Here is a 21,194-nt window from a genome sequence, read left to right on the forward strand (position 1 = left end):
CTCCTGGCAATATCCGATTTCAGGGATGTCCTGCTCTCGCAGAAGGGAATTGCCTACATGGGAAATTTTCACTTAACAAATTTTACTGTTTTCCAATAATGGCAAATAAAACAGTTTCTTCCCAGATTGTGGAGGCTGAAGGCTTGGAGAACCCATTTCATCTGGCTGGCTCACGTCTTGCTTTGTCAGCTCACCCAGACATATCGATTTCAGAGGAGGAGAGGGCAAACGCGATGGAACGGAGGGATGGATCTGAAACACTATCCTGAAATTCTTGAATTTTCAGGCAACCCCTACAGGCAAATTAATAACCCAGCCCTAGCGCAAACGCACCAAGCAAATATTTTGCATTTAAGTTCCCGCATTAGAATGCCCTGTTTATACAATAACTTAATAAATCTGCCTGGCTGCCAAATGGACAAGAAGGTGAGAATCATTCATTAAAATGCAAATGCAATTGAGATGGAATTTGGAATACATTTATTACAGTAATTGAACTTCAGTCAACTGCAGGCACGACACAGATTCTGAACTACCTCTCAGACAAAAGGACATGTTGCGTTACCAACACCCCACCCCCACCCCAAGTTAATATCTTTGTCAGCATGCAAATTAAAGCCATTGCCTGAGGGCCAATGATTTGCAATGGAGGATTTCACTCGTCTTTATAGGACAAGATTGCCAGAGATAAAGGTCAACTGCATACACAAAAGATTGCTCTGGTAGCATATCGTGTGTACAGCCAATTGACTGCAAACATCTTCGGAGTGCTTACTGCAACTATATTCTTATTAAATCACATCTGAACATCTCTTTACTCTCCCTGGGTTATTTGCTAATTGTAATGCCTAACAATGGGAGATTCGCCAAGTCAGGATTTCACCTCTCAGATCAAAAGTTTCAGATGGATTTCTCTCCTGTCTGAATGACTCAGCCCAAAGACGAGGCCCAGTTCAAGGGTTCCTTTTAATCAGATGGAAGAGAGATGCTACTGAGACTGTGATAAAGACACAGCAAAACTGACTCGCAAGGGAGAAGTCGCTTTATCTGCTTCAGTTTTATTCTCTCTGGCTCCTTTGCAAAATTCATGTGGCATTTCTGAGGTCTGGGCAAACAGCGCACCTGCACCTAGCAGACGCTGTCTGAGTCGGAAGAAGGCACGGCCTAGAGTCTTTCTTTGGCCACAGGCCAGTCTTCCTTTGCTATCCAGAAGTGACCTTAGTGGCAAAATACAATTCATTTCACCTGTAAAATGGAGAGATTGCTTTTGTCCCCTTCATCCCCTTCATATTCATTAATTCATAATGAAGTGATGTCCACTCTATTTCCTAAATGTCACTAGACTGACTTCCTGTTGCCACCACCCTAGCCAGAAACCATCTATTACTCTAAGTAGCTTCCTATCTGGTCTTTCTCCTTCCCAATCCATTGTCCACCTGGCTGTCACAGGGCTCTTTCTGAAATGCAGACTCATTCCCATCAGAGTGTTCCAAACCCTTCAGTGGCTTCCCACTGCTCTCAGGATGAAGTTCAGACTTTTTACCATGGCAATAAGTCCCTCTAAGATCCGGGCTTTATCTCTAACTGTTAGGGGAACCACTGACTGAAACCGCCCACCCTGGCCAGGCACCATAGTAACCATTTGCGTGAGTTGTTTTACCACAGGAGGCCCTGGTAAGGAACCCGGAACTAACAAGCCGCCACCCACCGGAAGAATTCGGGAAAGGTCAAAAGGAGACGCCAGTCCCTATGTCCTACAAACCTCCCAGAATCCTCCCTGCTGGAATCCATCTTGGCTGAGTGATGCGCGCGCCACCAGGAAGGACCCGAGTCAGAATGATTGGCCAGAGACTGACCCAGAAACTAATCCTATCACCATAAAACCCGAGACTGCGAGCCACGTGGCAGAGCAGTCTTCCTGGGATCCCTTACCCTGCTGCTCTCCGCCCGGGCGCCCCTTCTCAATAAAATCTTTTGCTTTGTCAGCACGTGTGTCTCCTCGGACGATTCATTTCCAAGTGTTAGACAAGAGCCGACTCTCGGGCCCTGGAGAGGGGTCCCCCTTCCTGCAACATACCCCACTCATCCAGTCATTCATTTGTATCTCTCTACCCCTCAGAATCCTATGATTCTGCCTCTTCCTGTAGCACTTCCTCCCCCTTTTCACTTGCTGATTCCAAGGCTTTGGAAAAACTGTCAACTGTTGACCATTCAATACTGCTACTCCCTCCTTCCCTCCAGCTCTAGGCTAGGTCAAGTGCCTCCTCTGTGCCCTCACAGCTCCCCGTGTCCATGTGCTCCCCGTCACTGCACTCGCCACACTATATAGCAATTGCCTAATTCCTTGTCTGCTTCTCCCACTAGAATGCAGACTCCTTGAAGACAGTGCCTGATACAGAGCAGGCAGTCAGCATTTACTGGTTTTCCTTCCCTACCTCTCACCCTTTCTCCCAATGGCAGAAAGTGCCATTTCCTGAGCTTCCTTAGTAAAGACCACATTATCCTGGACATCAAATATCTAGATAAAAAGTCGACAAAACAAAACAACAACAAACAAAGCCACATTTTCCAGCTGCCCTGGCAGATAGGACAAGCCAGTGAGGTACAAGAGGAAATCGTTGGGAGGGACTTCTGGGAAAACTCTATAAAGGAGATTAACACAGCTGGGAGGCATATGCCCTTTGGTCCCTTTTTCCTCTTCTTCCTTCCTGCTGCCTGGAACTTAGCTACAATGTCTGCAGTGCCAGTAGCCATTGTGTGAGCATGAGGAAACCTTGCAGGTGGAAGCAAACACTAAGGATAGTGGATTAAAAGATAGAAGGAATCTGGGTACTTCCTCCAGAAGGGAAACCTCTTTTATGTGAGGGAGGTAAGCCTTTACCTTGTTTAAGTCATGGTAATTTCAGGACACTGTTTGCTAAGCAGCTGAATATAGACCCCAACTGACAATCTCTCTTAGTCTCTGTCTCTGTCTCTTTTTTCCTTGACTAAACTGTCATGATTATCACGTTTGAAATGCCATCATCTTGGCTAAATCACTGGCCGTGGACTAGGGAAAGATATTAGGAGAGGTTACTTTGGATCATGGGAAATGAGGCAAGGAAACTTTCAAGCATGAAACTGTTCTGTGAGAGGTAGGTCTGGGAGCACCTCCCCTGAGGGTGCCTGAACATCTGGGAAACACACAACAGGAGGGTCTGAGCCTGTAAGGAATGAAGGCTGGGGGCCCAGGGGAGTGGCTGCAGTTGGAGAGAAGCAGGTACTGTCTGGGGTGGTGGCAGGAGGCGCACAGTAATGACCTGAGCGGCACTGAGCTAGGCTCTCGATGTGCAGCTCTCTCCTCGCATCCACACACCATCCCTATGAAGGAAGTGCTCTTCATTTTGCTGTCGAGGAAAGCATGGCTCATAGAGGTCAAGGAGTAGTCTGACCAGAGGTTAGTAACTGGTGGAGCTGGAATTTAAACCCGGGTAGCCCGACTCCAAAGTGTTGCATGAGGAAAATGCGCTGGTTTTAGAAAAGGTCTCTTCTAGGTTTAACTGCTCATCGCTTCCTTGCCACTCAATGTCTGTGACATTGGGTGAGTCATTTTTACCTCTTTGAGATGCACGTTGCTCATCTGTAGCATTGGGATAAATTGATACCCTCCCAGGATATTGTTGAAACCATATATGTGAGGCAGTTAGCATGATGCCTGGCACATCGGAGATCTTCAATAAATGGTAACAACCACTGTTTTCATCATCATCATCATCTCCATGAAGCTATAAATGACTGCTGTTACAACAACTCTCTTGCTTTGCACACAGGACGGCCGTTTGGCTCCGAGCCTCCACAGGCTTCTGGGAAGCGGCACTTGGCTCACGTGTCAAGCTTAGGAGTTTCTCTCCTCTGAGGGTAGCGGCAAGAACAGTCTAATTAGACCACAATTATTTTGGGGTTCGGTCAACTGCATGACACAGTAATTCATAAAGGTCTGTGAATCCACTGTACGTAGTGGTGGTAGGATCAACGCTTGGTTGTCATGTCAAGTAATGAAATTTATGAAGCTAAAGGGCCAGGGAGTTAACCTCTGCTCTGCTGAATAAAAATTGACATGCAGAGACCTTCTAATTATTTTAAGTGGTTTTCTTTTCTGGGTTCTTCCTTTATTTCACCTCTATCTCAGACCTTCACTAAAGAAAATGAAGGGGCTTCCCTGGCGGCGCAGTGGTTGAGGGTCCGCCTGCCGATGCAGGGGACATGGGTTCGTGCCCCAGTCCAGGAAGATCCCACATGCCGCGGAGCGGCTGGGCCTGTGAGCTATGGCTGCTGAGCCTGCGCGTCCAGAGCCTGTGCTCCGCAACGGGAGAGGCCACAACAGTGAGAGGCCCGCGTACTGCAAAAAAAAAAAAAAAAAAAAGAAAATGAAGAAAGCAGGAAAGGAAGACAAAGAGGTAAAAGAGGAGGAGAAAGAGATGGAAAGAAGAATGTAAGGAGCCCACACCAGCCTGGGAGACCGGCTGAGGACAGGCGATGGTCACGAGGCCGACGGGTTTGGGCGAAAGTGGGACATTAAGGTCAGTTAGGAAGCCAGGTTCTAATTCTAATTCTACCAACAACTAACTGGCTGTGTGATTTAGGCAGAATAGTTAGCCTACTGATTTAGGGATAGGCATCACCCCACTGCCTCTATCACGGCTGCCATCACCACGAGAACATCAATAATTACCACGTGGCAATAATTATGAAAAGGCTTTAAAGTTACTAATCTCTCTAACTTCTAAAACAATTCTCCAAGGCAGCAATTAGCAGTCTTACGGCCCCATCTCACAGTGAGGAAACTGAAGTACAGAGAGGTTCAGTGACTTATGCAAGGTCACCCAGACGGGGTGCCGTGGAGTCTGGACTCGTATCCAGACCTGAGCCTGTCTTCCTCATCTGTCTTTTTGAGATAGTATTATCTTATCTGACTTGTGAAAGCTGAAAAATGAGGAACTAGATGTGAAAGCATTTTTTAGAAAGTCAGAGTACAATCTGTACAACAAAGCACAACTGGGTACACACATAGGTAAGTTGGTGACGAGTAAAATTAAGATGCAAAAACAGCTGTACCTCTGTGAATCTCTATGCGCTCTCTGCTAAACCCTCTGCCACCTTAGGCACCACTCAAGGAACTGAAAAAGGCATGACGTGTTTGGCTGGGGGTTTGGAGTCCAAAAGTCTTGGCAACGTAATGACTCAAATGTTCCTGCCTCTTCGCACTGCTCCCCTGATGGTTTGGTCCTCCACCAGGCAACAGAGTCAGCTTCTGAAACGTGAAGATGCACATCCTAGGGAGAGTGCACCACTCCGCTGTCCTCGCAGCTCCCCACCATCTGGCCTGGCTCCACCCTGCTTTGTCTCGGGGCTCTACGCTTCTGAGGGGCTAAGTAACAAAAGTTTTCCATCCTGGATGCCATGCCCTGAAATCAGGCTGCCGTTGCCTTTCCCCCGCCGTTCCCTCTTCACTGGCCTCCCTATCTTGGAACTCTTTTCCTCTCCAACCCTTTCCAACGTTGCACATCGTCTCCAGGCTTCCCAGTACAGCCTCCAGGGCTCTGCGCGAGCTGGACCTGTCCCACCCCCTTAGCCTCCTCCTTGCCCCCCTGATGCAACACCATCATGCTGCACAGCCATGCTCTGCCTCATCTCGTGCATTTGTCCCTCTGCTCGGAATGCCCTTTCTTCTTCTTCACCTGGCTAACTTCTGCTCATCTTTTAGAACTTACTCAGGTATAAACCCCACCCTGTGTGGAAGTTGCCTCTGCTTTTCCTGTGCCGGAGCAGGCACCTCTGGTATGTGCTGCCCTCAACTGCCGGTTGACTTGTTTCTGTCCACGCACGCCCTCCTCCTACCCCCACTACCAGACGGAGCTCCCAGAGGGCAGGGACAATTTCTAAATATTTTCTGCGTCCCCAGAACCAGCACATGGGGAGTCCTCAGAAAATATCTGTTGCCTGAATAACTAACCATTTGAAATTCTTGCATCTCTAATCTGAATTAAATACACACCTCCTTTGGGGCATGTACCAATGGCGCAACCCTACTCTGATGTGGCACGTTCGCATTCTCTTTGGGTGGAGTGGGTGTACGGAACCGTCTGTGCAGAAGCTGAATCATCCGAACAGGACAAAGATAAAGGGATGCCTTTGAAATTTATTTTTTTTCCATCTGGGAACCAGACTATAGCGGTGTTCTGGAAGAAGTGATCAAATGAAACAGGTTCCCCATGTGCCTCTCGGGAAAGTTATTTCTTTAGCTCGTAATGTGGTCTCTGACCTACCTTGTGCCCAGTGACCACAAGTGGTGCTTAAACCCCTCAGAGGAACACAGATCCATCCCTTAATACCAGGCCACACAATAGGCACACGTGTGCTTTGACTGATGGCACAAGTTCATGGACTTTGCAAGCTTTTGTGACCTCACGATTCTCACACACACACACACACACACACACACACACACACACCCTTGTTCTCACACACCATCCTCCTCCAAAATCCATCTCAGACCTTGTAAACATCTTGAAATGTAAGCACAGCGACAGCAACCTAAAATGGTCATTTTGTCAGAGGACGCTGAGCAAGGCTGCCGCCCCCACTGGTTCCTTTGTGGTTAAAAGGTGCCTTGGCCCAGGGCTACTCTTTAATTAATGTGAGTCAGCATTTGTGTGAGAGATGTATGCATCCCTTCTGGAAGAGGAAGAATAAAAACTCGCCAAGTGGCAACAAACCGTTCCATATGCATCCCAATTAGGGCGACTTCTGGAAGGGAGCAGAAGCCCCCATAGCTCTGGTTTCTAGGCAACTGCGATGAGGAGTTCTGAACCTCATCGGGAAGGGGAGATTGGCAAGTCGGCCTGTGAAGGAGTGTAATGTGCCTCTTGCTGCTCCCCTCACTTCCCCACCCCGCCTTTTGTCTATTTACCCCATCATATTAGAAGCAAATTAGAACTTGGAGGGGGTGTGGAAGAAGCTAACTATCCTTGAGTGCAAAAACCCTGGGGAGGATTAGGCTGTGAAAATTACCCTAATGATAGCCATCACCTACAGAGCACTTTCTGAGTGTCAGGCAGGGCCCCAAGGCCTCACACGTATTATCTCATTTAATCCCTACGAGAGCCCTGCAAGGCAGGTACTACAATTTCAAAGGCAGAGAAACTGAGGTTCACAGAAATGAAGCCACCTACCTAAAGTCACACAATGAGAAGGTGGCAAAGCCAGGACTTCCACTCTGGTCTGTCTGAATCTAGGAGTCACCGACATTTTTTTTTCTTTCTTTTTTTTAAGTATAGTTGATTTACAATTTTATATGAGTCTCTGGTATATAACATAATGACTCAGTAGTTTTATAGATTATACTCCACTTAAAGTCATTATAAAATAATGGCTATATTTCCCCGCGCTGTAAAATAGATCCTTGAAGCTTATCTATTTTATATATAGTAGTTTTCCTAACCACTGCCCTCTCCTGCCATCCATCAACACACAGAAACTTACCCCACCTGAAAAAAGGAGGCAGTTCGGCAATCAGTTTTCGGTTCTGAGATAAACTGGTTGAGTATTTGTTTTGTTTTTTAAAGAATGTAAGCCCCACCCTACAATGCCCATTACTACCTATTGTGCTCAATGACTAAATGGGATGGAAGGATTGTTCATGGACCAGTCAGTGTGGACAGAAAACATGCATCAGCAGAGAAACATAGGCTTTTTCTGGAGCACACTGGCAATCTCCAGAGAACCACCGGCTTATCATTTTGAAACAGACAACAGACGATGGAATCAGCACAAGACCACAAGCCTGTGAGCTCTTGACCCGTGTTCTTCTGCTTGACTGATGGTAGGGGTTACCTGCTGGAGAGCAAGAACTGCTCAGGAATTCACAACAGCTTCTTCGCTAAGTGTCACTATGAGGGGAAACTGCAGGGGTCTGAGGCGCGGTGCAGTTGCTGGGGGCGGTGTGTGGTGAAAGGCTTCCCTTCTCAATTCACAACTTGGGTCTTGCCTGCCGCCAGGAGGGGCAGCTTCTGATGGCCTCCTGGACGTGGGGCGGCCGTCTGCCACAGCTTGTCTTTGTCATGGGACATTGAGAGAGATCCCGGAAGATGCAAAACCTCTGTTCAGGACCACGGTCGGCCCACACCCCCAACCCCGGCCCCCATTTACCCAGGGTCTGTTGAGCTGCCTCAGTTTGAAAGATGTTCTGTTTACTACCTGATCCCAGGATTAAACTCTCATCTTCCTCTCACATTTGAGATGGCCTTACATCAATCCCTAGCCCAGTGTCTGAGACAGAGCAGGAACTTAGCAAAAGGTGTCTACAGTCACCCAACCTTCCAGGTCCCGTCCTGGCTGCAATCGTGTTGTCTTCCCTGCCAGGGATCCCTCCCCCAGCTCTATATCCTTTTTACCTGGTCGTTTCCTAGTCACTTTTCTAGACCAAACACTTCCTAAGGGTGTAAACTCAAAGAACCACAGAGGTATTGCAGGGAAAAGGTAAATGAGTCCAAACACACTCTTTTTAAGGCGGTATCTAGTCTGCAAAACACCATAGACACTCTTACCAATAATGTGGCCTGTGATCCCTTCTCCAACACTTCCCCGCTCCCAGGCCCCAGGGTCTGAGAGCTCTTGAAGCTCTTATTTTTATCTTTGTATAACTATCAATAAAGTGCTGTTCAATGGTACAACCCCACTATTAACACTGTATTCTACAAACTGAGCTTTTGGGGGGTGCCATTCACCCTGAAACATACATTGCAAATGGTAGCCCCTGGAACTGTGCAAAGGGGCAGCCCTGTTCTGAACATACACCACTCCTTTCCCCACCCCCGTCCTTGCATGGGTAGTAGGAGACCTTCAGAGAAAGTTCACTGGATCTAAAGGGTGCTTTTCAGCTAATGTGCATTTGGGGCTGTTTCAGGGCAGGGATGGAGATCCAGGTTCTTGCCTTCACTAGTTGTTTGGATTTGGCTTTATTTAATGGATTCCCGAATAAGCTCTTCTGATTTAAAGATTGTCTTGCAAAGCAATGTTCTAATTGGTTTCTTTTACTTTGCACACACATTCTGCCAGGAAACTCTTGTTTGGAGCTAATCTGACCCAGAACGACTCCTAAAGCTAAACACACAGTCAGATGTGCTGAAGGGCCAGGACATGCGTTTTCCTTAAATGGTACCCATGGGCCTGACAGAGCAGCGCCAAAACAGTCAGAATTTCCTGACCCTCAAAACTCCGTCTGTCTGCCTCATATGCAACCTAAGGGAACTTGCTGAAACATCATTCTCAGCACTTCTCAGCCTGTTTGATCTGACTGTCCTGCATTTTCTTGAAGTTCAGGGCAGAAAAGTGCTTCTGCAAGCATTCTTGCTTTGTTCTCATTTTCATGGGAAACTTTGGGGAGATAAAGTCCAGGTAAGTGAGTTTGTAAGGGGTCCTTCTAATCCCAAGGGAGATGGCAGTGTTCTGCTGTGATGAGGTTTGACTTTGGGAAAATGTCTCATTCCACATTACTGTCCATCTATTGAAATGATTTATGGGACGTATCTGGGCTGCTCAATAGGAAAAAAAAAATTGTGCTCATCTCTCTGTACGTTTTTCAACAAGAAAAAGCCCAGAAAACCTCTACGGTTATACACTAGGGTGGCTTCCCTCAGATTGATCAGGGAAAAGGCATCTTGGAGCCCCTAAAGGTAACCTCTCACATGCAGGTAGCCCTGATTGTCTGGGGGAAGGTTCCTAATCAAACACTATGGGATTTGAGAGCTATGATGGTGTGGATCAGTGAGACGTCAGGAAGAACGGCTAGTACGGTCTCTAAGAGCTTCGAGGACCTGTTCTCGACAGCGACACGTTGTGGCAGTGAGGGGCAATGGAGGACACAGCACCAATTTTCTCCCTCCATCTCTGGGTGTGGGAGGTAACCAATAAAGCTATTCATTAGACATTTCAAGGGGGAGGTGAAGCTCCTAGAGGGAGATACTTGACTTCCTGTGAAAAATCCATGTGATGGCTCCTATGGCTAGCTGGAAAAATATAAGAAGTGTGACTTAAATTTGTAGCCTCTCTATGCTAAAAAAGAGATGGTCCTTATGATGCAGCTGCTCATATTCTAAATGCTTTCTGTGTACTAATTTAATCTTAAAAACAATGTCTGAAAATTATCTAGCTCTTTGTCTCTCAAGGCAAAGGACAAACTACAGCACCCTAAGCTTCTTAGTTGTATGCTCTCCAGAATTTGACTTTCCTTCCAATCAGATAGGAATGAGAAAACTCTGGGTCCCCGCACAGGTGATAAGAAAATCTCTCCTAAAGAATGGACAGCTCTTCTGCCCATGGACGCCGCCAAGTAAGCATCGTTGACGTCTCCCCCCCGTCTCCACTGCCATCATGTCTAAGTCAGAGTCACCCAAAGAGCCCGAACAGCTGTGGAAGCTCTTCATCGGAGGTTTGAACTTTGAAACAACCGACGACAGTCTGAGGAGCCATTGTGAGCAGTGGGGAGCGCTCACAGACTGTGTGGTGTTGAGGGATCCAAACACTAGGCACTCCAGGGGCTTCGGGGTTGCCACATAAGCCACTGTGGAGGACGTGGACGCGGCCATGAATGCAAGGCCACACGAGGTGGATGGGAGAGCTGTGGAACCAGAGGGCCGTCTCAAGGGAAGATTCTCAAAGACCTGGTGCTCGCTTAACTGTGAAAAAGATTTTTGCCGGTGGCATTAAAGAAGACACTGACAAACATCACCTAAGAGATTATTTTGAACAGTATGGGAAAACTGAAGTGATTGAAATCGTGACTGATCGAGGCAGTGGCAAAAAAGAGAGGCTTTGCTTTCGTAACCTTTGATGACCATGACTCCGTAGACAAGACTGTCATTCAGAAATAGCACACTGTGAATGGCCACAACTGTGAAGTCAGGAAAGCCCTATCTAAGCGAGAGATGGCTAGTGCCTCATCCAGCCAAAGGGGTCGAAGTGGGTCTGGAAGCTTTGGTGGTGGTTGTGGAGGGGGTTTTGGTGGGAGTGACAGCTTTGGTCGTGGAGGAGACTTCAGCGGCCGAGGTGGCTTTGGTGGCAGCCGCGGTGGCGGTGGCTATGGTGGCAGTGGAAATGGCTATAATGGGTTTGGTAACGATGGAAGCCATTTTGGAGGTGGTGGAAGCTACAACGATTTTGGCAGTTACAACAATCAATCTTCAAATATTGGGCCCATGAAAGGAGGAAACTTTGGAGCCAGAAGTTCTGGCCCCTATGGTGGCGGAGACCAATACTTTGCCAAACCCCGAAACCAAGGTGACTATGGCGGTTCCAGCAGCAGCAGTAGCTACGGCAGTGGCAGAAGGTTTTGATTACTGCCAGGAAACAAAGCTTAGCAGGAGAGGAGAGCCAGAGAAGTGACAGGGAAGCTGCAGTTTACAATGGATTTGTGAACTCCGCCAAGCACAGCGGTGGCAGGGCCTGGCTGCTACAAAGAAGACATGTTTTAGACAATACTCATGTGTACGGGCAAAAAACACTATATTTGTGACTAAGTGTATAACAGGTTATTTTAGTTTCTGTTCTGTGGAAAGTGTAAAGCATTCCAACAAAGGGTTTTAATGTAGTTTTTTTTTTTTTGCGCCCATGCTGTTGATTGCTAAATGTAATAGTCTGATCACGATGCTGAATAAACGTGTCTTTTTTCAAAAAAAAAAAGGAATGGACAGAATCCCAGTGGCATGGTCAAGCAGCTGGAATGAGGTATAAACACCAGCCACCAGGAATACTGTGTTTCTTGTATGTGTGTTTAACACATGCAATCCAAGTGCCAGACATATGCATCTTAACTCATCTACCCGTCACAACGCAGTCTTATTAGCATCCTCATTTTACAGAGGAGGGCAATGAGATTCAGAGAGATTAGGTAGCTTGCCTATATTCAAACAGTCTGTCAGTGGTGGAGCCGGGATTCAGGCTGGTTCCAAAAGCCATGATATACTACCTGTCAATACGGTAGATCAGGGGAGGGTAGGTGACTGGAAAACTGGGTTTCAAGATGATTCTTGTTCTTACGCACTTCTGGAGTAGAGCCATGAGGAAATGTATGCCTGTTGAAATATACTTACAAGCATTAATTCTAGAATAGCAGGGTCTGAACTGCCTGCTGTCTTATTGTTATTATTGCTTTGTACTCCTGTGGGTCGCGGGCTGGACCAATGACCGAGCGCCACTTTTCTCACAGTGGGCTGCAGGCTGGTTCTTGGCCTGGCATCCTAAGTGTTGCTCCTGGGCACCGTACAGGTTCTCGGAGATGCGCTTGGCGAACCTGTGAGGTTTCTGACTTTGTAATATAATTTTATTTTATTTTACTTTTAAGTGAAATCGTAACTGCAAAGCGTCAGTTAATATTACAGAGAAGATCCAGAAGAAGACGAGGTCAAAGGCTACAGTCTGCAGAGAACAAATGGAAGTTTTCCCTTGCATTGACAGAGGTGACTGGATTGTAGTCTTTGGCACTGGGCTCATCCGAGTGCAAGCCATCAGAACGATCCCTTGTGGAGGGGCTGGGATTAAAGGGTGTACTGAGTAAGACAAAGATTTTATGTGAAGAATCCTGAAATGATCTCGCAGATGCAGACTGGGTCTGCCTATGGGTCAGTTGGACATTGCCAGTAAACTTGGGGGGAGGGTTTGTTTCATGACCATTTTTTGTTTTCATTTTGCTCTCCATAAACTGCTCTTTTGCGTTTGATGACTATGCTAAGGTGAAAAGGGCAAAAAGTCATGTCTGAGGTATTGTCAACCTCTTACACCCTGTTTTTTGTTTTTTTGTTTTTTTGCTTTGCTTTCATTTCTTATGGGAAAAGCTCATTTGTTTCAAGCATTTATGAACTAGCTCTTTTCAGCAACTGAAAGCCAGTATAAATCTAGAGGACTTCAGCTAAGGGTCAAGAACCTTAAAGCTGCACGCCCTAGGAATTTATCTTATGGAACTAGAGTATTAGAATGATGTAACTCCGAAGATGTCCATCTAAGCACTGTTTATATAACAGGAGAACAAATCAAAAACAACCAAGAAGTCCAATGATAGGAAATTGGTTAGATAAATTATGCTACATTCTTACACTGGAATATTATACAACCATTAAGATGGTTGTATTTGAGTGAATATTTGATATTAAAGACATTGCTATTTGTTTTAGATGTGATAATATTACTGTGGTTATGGTTTTAAAAAGAGTCCTTCTCTTCTTCTCTAGCCTTCTCTAGTCCTTCTCCTAGATAGTTGTTTGAATATTTACGGGTAAAATGATAAACGCTTCAAAATAACAGGGGAGGATGATGTGTAAATGAAACAAGATTGACTATAAGTTGATAATCATTGATCTGAGCAATGGGTACACAGAAGTTCATTGTATTGTTCTGTTCAAATACAGATACTTGAATATTTTCATACTAAAACGTTTAAAAAATGAAATTGTGGATGTGCATTTATTGACATGGAAGATGTTCATAATCTATTGCTAAATAAAAAATCAGGTTACCAAATGGAATATGCAAAATGGTTCTATTTTTTTTTTTTGGTAAAAAAATACACACGCATATATAAAAATACTGATAAAAGTTGACATACCAAAATATGAACAGGGATGATTCCTAGGTGATGTAATTGAGTGTGGTTCTATTACTTATTAATACCTACTTCTCCATATTTTCCAGTTTTTCTAAACCATCTTCTTTGTGTATTTTTAGAAGTTCTTTAAAACATAGGGCTCGGGAAACTGTTTGGCAGTATTGACTACAGCTGAGCCTACACAGCTCTGAGAGCCAACATTTCCACGTTTAGGTGTGTTCCCAACAGAAATGCATACACACGTTCAGCCAACAACATGCCTAAGAATGTTCACAGCCGCTCTCTTCCTAATAGCCCTAAAGCGGAAACCACCCAAACGCCCATCGATCCCAGAACGAGTATGTTACGCTACCTTCACACAATGGACACTGCCCAGAAACTGAAGGATTATAAACCCCAACTCTGCGAGGCAGTGTGGATAAATCTCAGAAATACAATGTCCAATGGAAAACAAACAAACAGATACGATGAGAGTGCCAACCGTACAATTTCACTTACGCAACGTTCAAAACAGGAGATACTAAATGTAAGTCCTAGAAGTGTGATTCTAGAAGTCCTAGAAGTCCTAGAAGTGTGAGTCCTAGAAGTCCTAGCAGAGTGATTTTCTTTGGGGTGAGATAGTGACTGGAAGGGCCGCAAGGAGGTTTCTGAGGGGCCTGGTAATGTTCCTTTTCTTGATGGGGTGTGGCTTCCAGGGGTGTGTTCATCTTGTGAAAATTTATTGAGCTGTAGGCTTAATGATTTGTGCACTTTCCTGTATTATGTTATATTTCAATAAAAAGTTCAAAAAAAATTACAGGGCTTAATGCAGGCAGCATTTGCGCTAAGTGGTGGGTTAGTGCTTTATTGTACAGTCTGTGGTGACATCCATTAGAATAATGGCTTGTTGAACAATCCCAATAGGAAGAGATTTCAAATTAATATGAAAATCCAGCACTAACAGCTGCAGTTGCACAGCCTCCGCTTACAAACTATCCATCCTCACTCCCCGCTCCTACCTGCTATCAGATTTGCTCCAATGGTCCCTTAAACACGGACCTTTGAGATTCAGAATCTGGGATCGGGTGTGACATGCTGGATCTCGTGCTGAGCTCTGCCTGTAGCCCCATGACTGGGGACAGGGAGAAATCCACGGGATCATAATCATACTGCACAATAGCTACAGGCACTTGGGGAACATGAAGGATGTAACACACGCAGCTACCATTTATCAAGTATTTACCATGTGTCAGGCACTGTTCTAAGTGCTTTATTAACTCATTTAATCCTCACAAGATCCCTGAGAGAGGAAGAAAGTATTTTTGCAGTCTCTACTCTGGGGAATCAGAGAAATTAGGAAGGCTGTTCTCCACTATGTGGCTTGTAAGCCACAGAGCTGGGATTTGAACCCCAGCAGTCTGGCTCAAAGCCTGCACGGACTCACATGACGGGTCTGTGCTTACTGCTCTGAGCTAGGTTTCCTCGTGGCTCAGCCTGGGCCCCTGATCTTTTCAGGATGCATCCCGCCACCTTCCATTCCCCCTGTCCCCTCAGACTGATGCCTAAAAAGAAAGCCAGAGGGATTCTGAAACATGCATTCATTCATTCAACAAAAGTATTTATAAACACCAAGTACATTCCAGACACTGTGCTGGACACTGACAATATATTTGGAGAAAGAGATATGGCCCCGGTTGTTAGGGAGCCTTTAATCTCGTGGTGGAAATGGGCATTATTCAAATAACTAAACAAAATTGCAAAATTATACACATTAAGCAAGAAGTACAACATGGAACAAAGGCCCTAGAGTAGACGTGAGTTCCAGCTCTGCTATTAACACATCCTGTGATCTTGGACAAGGCAATTCCTCTCTCTGGGCTATGGTTTCCTCACCTGGGACATGGGGGCCTTAGACTAGATGATCAATTCCCAAACTGACTGTGGTAGTCAACGCTACCACATCTGTGGGATGTTAATTTAGGATGGCTGCGCATGAGGACAAAACGTTCCATTGTCAGTTCAGCTGTGTTTTCATAACCTCTCTCTTCTTGTTATTCAAGCTTTTATTTCTGGACACATATTCCAGGGGATGCTGGGGTAGGCCACCCAGAATCCCCCTTCTAGACAGAGGCCCCCATTTCTCCAGGTGCTGGTGTCTGCTGAGGGCTCATAGCTGAGTGCTTTCCCGGGATCTGTCATCAAATAAAAGGAGCTGCTTCAATAAAGGGTATGCCCCTCCTTAGAGGAAACCTGCATTCAGCGACTGGTTCCTCCAAGAACAAAGGTCTGGTCCTCTCGCCTCTAAAGCTGGGATATCTCAGAATGGCCATCCCAGCTCCAGAGCTCCCTGCGGGATCATCTGAAGTTTGCACTGGGATTGCTTCTTAGCTCAACTTCTCCCTCTGCCCATCCTGCTGCCCTTACTTGCTTACAGGTGTTGCTCCTAAGAGCACTTCCCAATGAACAACTTGCACGAAAATCTCCATCTCAGAGTCTGTCCCAGGGAAACTGACCTACAGCAGTTAGGTGCAAGAGTGATCTTCAGAAGTAGATTCCAAAATGGGGTTTTGGATCAGTCTCCCAAGGCAATAGAAACAAAAGCAAAACTAAACAAATGGGACCTAATCAAACCTGTAAGCTTCTGCACAGCAAAGAAAACCATCAACAAAACAAATGGACAACTTGCAGAACGGGAGAAAAGATTTGCAAACAACACCACTGACAAGGGGTTAATATCCAAAATATACAAACAGCTCATACAACTCAGTATCAAAAAAGCAAATAACCCAATCAGAAATGGGCAGAAGACCTAAATAGACATTTCTCCAAAGAATACATCCGGATGGTCAACAGGCACATAAAATATTCAACATCACTAATAATTATAAAAATGCAAATGAAAACCAGAATGAGGTATCGCCTCACACTGGTCAGAATGGCCATCATCAAAAAGTCTACAAATAATAAATGGTGGAGAGGGTGTGGAGAAAAGGAAACACTCCTGCACTGTTGGTGGCAATGTAAATTGGTGCAGCCACTATAAAAAACAGTACAGAGGTTCCTTAAAAAACTAAAAACAGATCTACCATATGACCCAGCAATTCCACTACTGGGTATGTATCTGCAAAAAATGAAAACTCTAATTTGAAAAGACACATTCACCCCAATGTTCACAACAACACTAGTTACAACAGCCAAGACACAGAAGCAACCCAAGTGCTCATTAATGGATTGGCTTAAAAAATGTGGTACATATATACAATGGAATATTACTCAGCCATAAAAAAAGAATGGAATATTACCATTTGCAGCAACATGGATGGGCCTAGAGAATATTATGCTTAGTGAAATAAGTCAGACAGAGAAAGAAAATAATATATGATATCACATATGTGGAATCTAACAAATACTACAAATGAATCTATATACAAAACAGAAACAGACTCACAGACACAGAAAACAAACTTAGGGTTACCAAAGGGGAATGGGAGGGGAGGGAGGGACAAATGAGGCACATGGGATTAACAGATACACACTACTGTACATAAAGTAGATAAACAACAAGGATTTACTGTATAGCACAGGGAATTTTACCCAACATCTTGTAAGAGCCTATAATGGAATATAATCTGCAAAAATAAGATGGAATTTTGGAGCTGGATTCACCACCATCCACCTGGCAATGAGGACCTGATCCAGCGGCGTGCTGAGCCCAGCCACACCAGCTTGTGAGCGTGGACTGTGGACATCTCTTCCCAGCCGCACATTCAGTGCCATCACATTAGCAGCTTGCGGCTGGCTATGGTGCGAGTATCTACACCACAAAAATGAGTAAATACGACATATCAAGATTTTTTCCCCCACTGAAGAGTGGGGTGCTAAACACGGGCCAGCAAGCCACCCATCCCGTCTCCGGCAGGAGGTGCAGTAGTGAGTGGCCCTGGTAGGTTGCGGAAAGTGCAGCTGTCAGCACTCTCAGCGGGGAAGACGGGACCAGACACCCGCGGGCGGCGCTGCACGGGCTGGTGCAACATCTCAAGCTGTTGAGAGGTCTGGAGGAGGTGATGGTAACAAAGACTGTGGAGCTAGATGGCTGTTGTGCGGGGTCTACTGGTGCACCGGAGAAGGTAATAAAAGAGTGAGCGTGGGTAATCACCGATGCAAGGTGAAGCGTGAGAGCTAGAGAGCCTCTTGGCACATGTAACATTCCCTGTGACACAGTTATGATCCCAGTTATAACCCGTCATAAGATGGAAGTGGTACACCTGGAATCAGGCACGAGCAGGGTCAGAGGGCACAATTAAGGTGCGTGAGCGGTGGTGCGGACTCCTGTGTCACCCACCGGCGACGCTGCACCATCCTGGGCCTCCACTGCCTGACAGCACCCCCCAATAGACCACGGCACACACGTCTCCATCTGAGACTGCTTCCCTAGTGACCCATCCTGCGACACATACTAAACATCAGTGGATTTTATATCCAGACTTTTATCTAGTTGTTTTCCCTCATTCACGGTGTCTAATCTGCCACGTAGCCAGAAATGGAAGTCCATGGTTTAAAAATCAGCCGATGCTGAGCTATGTGCGTTTAAGTAGACTCCTTTACTACAGAACTTTACAGAACTTTGAAATTCTACTGTGAATTGGGAATCTCTGAGGTGGGGATATAGCTCACAGCATTTTCCAAACATAGGGGACCACAGAACACTTTTCTTCATAGTGCATCTTGTAGGATGGGTGCTCAGCTCAACATACAAGGGGAAACTTTGGAGAAGGTGACCTGTTCTCTTCAAGAGCTAAAATCCAGGTGTCTCCTAAAACCACTAGCTCCCTCTGCCCGTGGTTTGGGGGGACTGAGGTCAGCATTACTGCAGTGATACTGAAAATGATGGAAGAGTAACAGTTGTCACTCACTGTCAGTATTTTATCTCCTGGCATTTCCTCTCTGAATGTAGCTGATATAGACTCTCCCTCTGGTAAAAAAAAAAAAAAAGGGATGCAAATGAAACAAACTCTGACCTGCATAATATCCCCTCCGTTCCCTCCCAGCTCTGGGGAAGCCAAATATAGTGTGAGGTCTTTGTTTTAGATAACAGACCGTCTCTTTTTCTTCCTCTGTCTCTTAAACACACACACACACACACACACACACACACACACACACACACACACGCTTGTGTGCACGTGCACACGTTTAATCAATAAGGTAAATTCACCTTAGGACCTATTTACCTAAAAGTTTTGTAGGGTGGTGCAGAACTGAGTTAAATCATTTTTTTTTGCCCACAGGAGAGAAGCATATATTGTCTGTACTATGCAGGCTTCCCCTGAAATGGTAAGGAGCATGTTTTTGCATGGTCCAAGACCACTGATGTCTAGGGAACGGAAGATGCCAGCCTGAGGTCTTCTAGCTTGTCACACTTGGGTGGGACTCTGAGTTCCTTGGTCTTGCCTCTGTTTTCAGGTCACTGGAGGAGCAAAGGGAAGGAAGTGAAGCAGAACAGGAGATTTTACGCACATTGTCTCATTTCGTCCTCACCAAAAAAATCCTTGAAAGAAGGCATTGATTCCGTTCTACAGATGAGAAGTAGGTTTAGAGAAGTAAAATGACCAGGCTGAGGTCACTCAGCTGATGAGTGACAGGACGGGGTTTCTTTGCTTCCAAAGCTCATGCCCTTCATTGCTGCCCTTGAATATCTGCAGACAGTCTCAGGACAACCAGCTTAAAGACAACAACAACTACCTCTTTATTTATTTTTTTAACAACTACCTTTTATCGATCTACTCCTACATTCTTCACCCATATCTGCCCCCGCAAATCCCAACAACTATGTGAAGCAGACTTCTTATCCCTGCAACGCATCCCATAGATAAAGAAACCAAGCTCTACAGAAGTGAACTGATTCGTTCATGCCCACCCAGGTAATAACTGGTCAAGTCAATATTTGAACCCACAGCTGACTCCAAAGCCAGTGCACTTTCAACTATACTGTGTGAACCCTCCAAGCCTGGCTATAAGCCTGAGAACACTGCCTGTCACCTGGGAAAGGATTTCAGAAAACAGAGTTTTGTGCAAACCTTCATGTAACAAAAGGTTCAAGGGTTCAAGATATTTTGATGCTTAAATTTGAAAACATGGTCTTCTAGTTGAGTTCCTTCTTAATGTGGGATCCTCTGAGGCAGTCATAGCCATAACGAGAGAAATTAAACAAAGATCTCCACCCTCGGTAGAGAGTGGTACGAGAAAAGCAGAGAAGAAGACTTGCCCTAGAACTATAGTTAACTAGAGGTGTCAAAGACACACGAAGATACCAGTCACAAAGAAAAAGTAGGTACAGCCTCTGGGTCACGTTCAAGATGATAAAAATGCAATTAACTCGAGCCAGGTTCCTCCAGCCCACAGCAGTGACCTACCCTTTGGGTGTGCGGCTCTGTTGATCATTTCTGGGCTAAGGACACGGGGCCAAGCCCTTTCCTTCATGGAACATGCTGGGAAGTCATTAATGTCCACCCGCTGGCTGCAGGGCATGGGGATGATGTAATGTGGGGGAACTAAGGTCTTCTTTGAATGATTCATAAGGTACCATTCAGAAGGCTTAACTGTGCCTGCATTCCAAAGTATTGACCAGCATATAAATCCATGATGTTAAACAATTCTACGGCTTTGAGGCAAGTCTCAAGTCCGGGGAGGGGGCAGTGGGAAGAATCAGGCTTAAAGTTTGAAATGAAAAAGTTCTGGGCTATAGGCTACGGATGTGGAGGTCCTGGGTGTAGAGTGATGAGACGCAGAAGCCATTGAGAACCGTCAGTAAATGTCAGAGGTCAACAACAATTTTTCAACTGTTTAAATTCGCTGATTGAGATCAGCCTCATTTATGAAGGGATCTGAGTGAGGTTTGTTCTCCTGCTGGTCTCTTACACTCTCTCCCTCATTTTGGATTAACAAGGTGCCATATTATAGATACCAAAGTCTCCTTTTGAGTCTTGTAATTTATAGATGGCAAATAAATTACATCCTGTTTAACAACTCTAATCAATGGTGGCTGCCTGGAGTGATGGATTGAGAGGACTTTTGAGACCAAGTCTGGGCTCAAATGTAAAGAGTGCTGTGATCCATCAGTAATGTCTGCCTTGGGCACAGGAGAAAGGAATGGGGGTACATGTGCCACCCATCTAGATTTAACTTTTAATTAAATTATCCGTTTCATCTCTTTTTGTTTCAAGAAGAGAAGTTCACTCCACCTACCAGCTTAGACACAAACCATAAGCCAAAGGGAATGTCCCTTATTAAACGCCATTAACTCACAAAGCAGCCCAGCAACAGAGTGGGATGATAAAAGTGTCCCATTTCCTCTGGATTCCTCTGTCTTTACAGATTAAGAAGTCATTTTAGTCATCGGGGTCCTTGATTGCCAAGCTATTCCACTCAAGAGGGGTTTATTGTAAGGGTACCTATAGGGGTGATAAAGGGTTTGAAAACTCTTGTGGGAATCCAAGATGAGGAACTCAAAGAAGAATTGGAGATTTTCTCCGAAAAGAGCTTCAGGGACCTCAGTAGCAGGATCTGAAAGTCTTCAGGT

The 21,194-nt window shown here is 45.5% G+C and overlaps 1 protein-coding gene and 1 pseudogene across 10 annotated transcripts in view; one reads left to right on the forward strand and one right to left on the reverse strand.

The window, feature by feature from the left end:
- The window catches only part of CCDC60 (coiled-coil domain containing 60), a 192,352-nt gene that overhangs the window by 90,482 nt on the left and 80,676 nt on the right, over positions 1 to 21,194 (reverse strand). The gene's annotated exons all lie outside the window — the stretch shown is intronic.
- Positions 10,411 to 11,429, forward strand: LOC117307611 (heterogeneous nuclear ribonucleoprotein A1-like; annotated as a pseudogene).

This window comes from Tursiops truncatus, chromosome 13 (assembly GCF_011762595.2).
Source record: "Tursiops truncatus isolate mTurTru1 chromosome 13, mTurTru1.mat.Y, whole genome shotgun sequence".
In the NCBI taxonomy this organism is placed as follows: Eukaryota; Metazoa; Chordata; class Mammalia; order Artiodactyla; family Delphinidae; genus Tursiops; species Tursiops truncatus.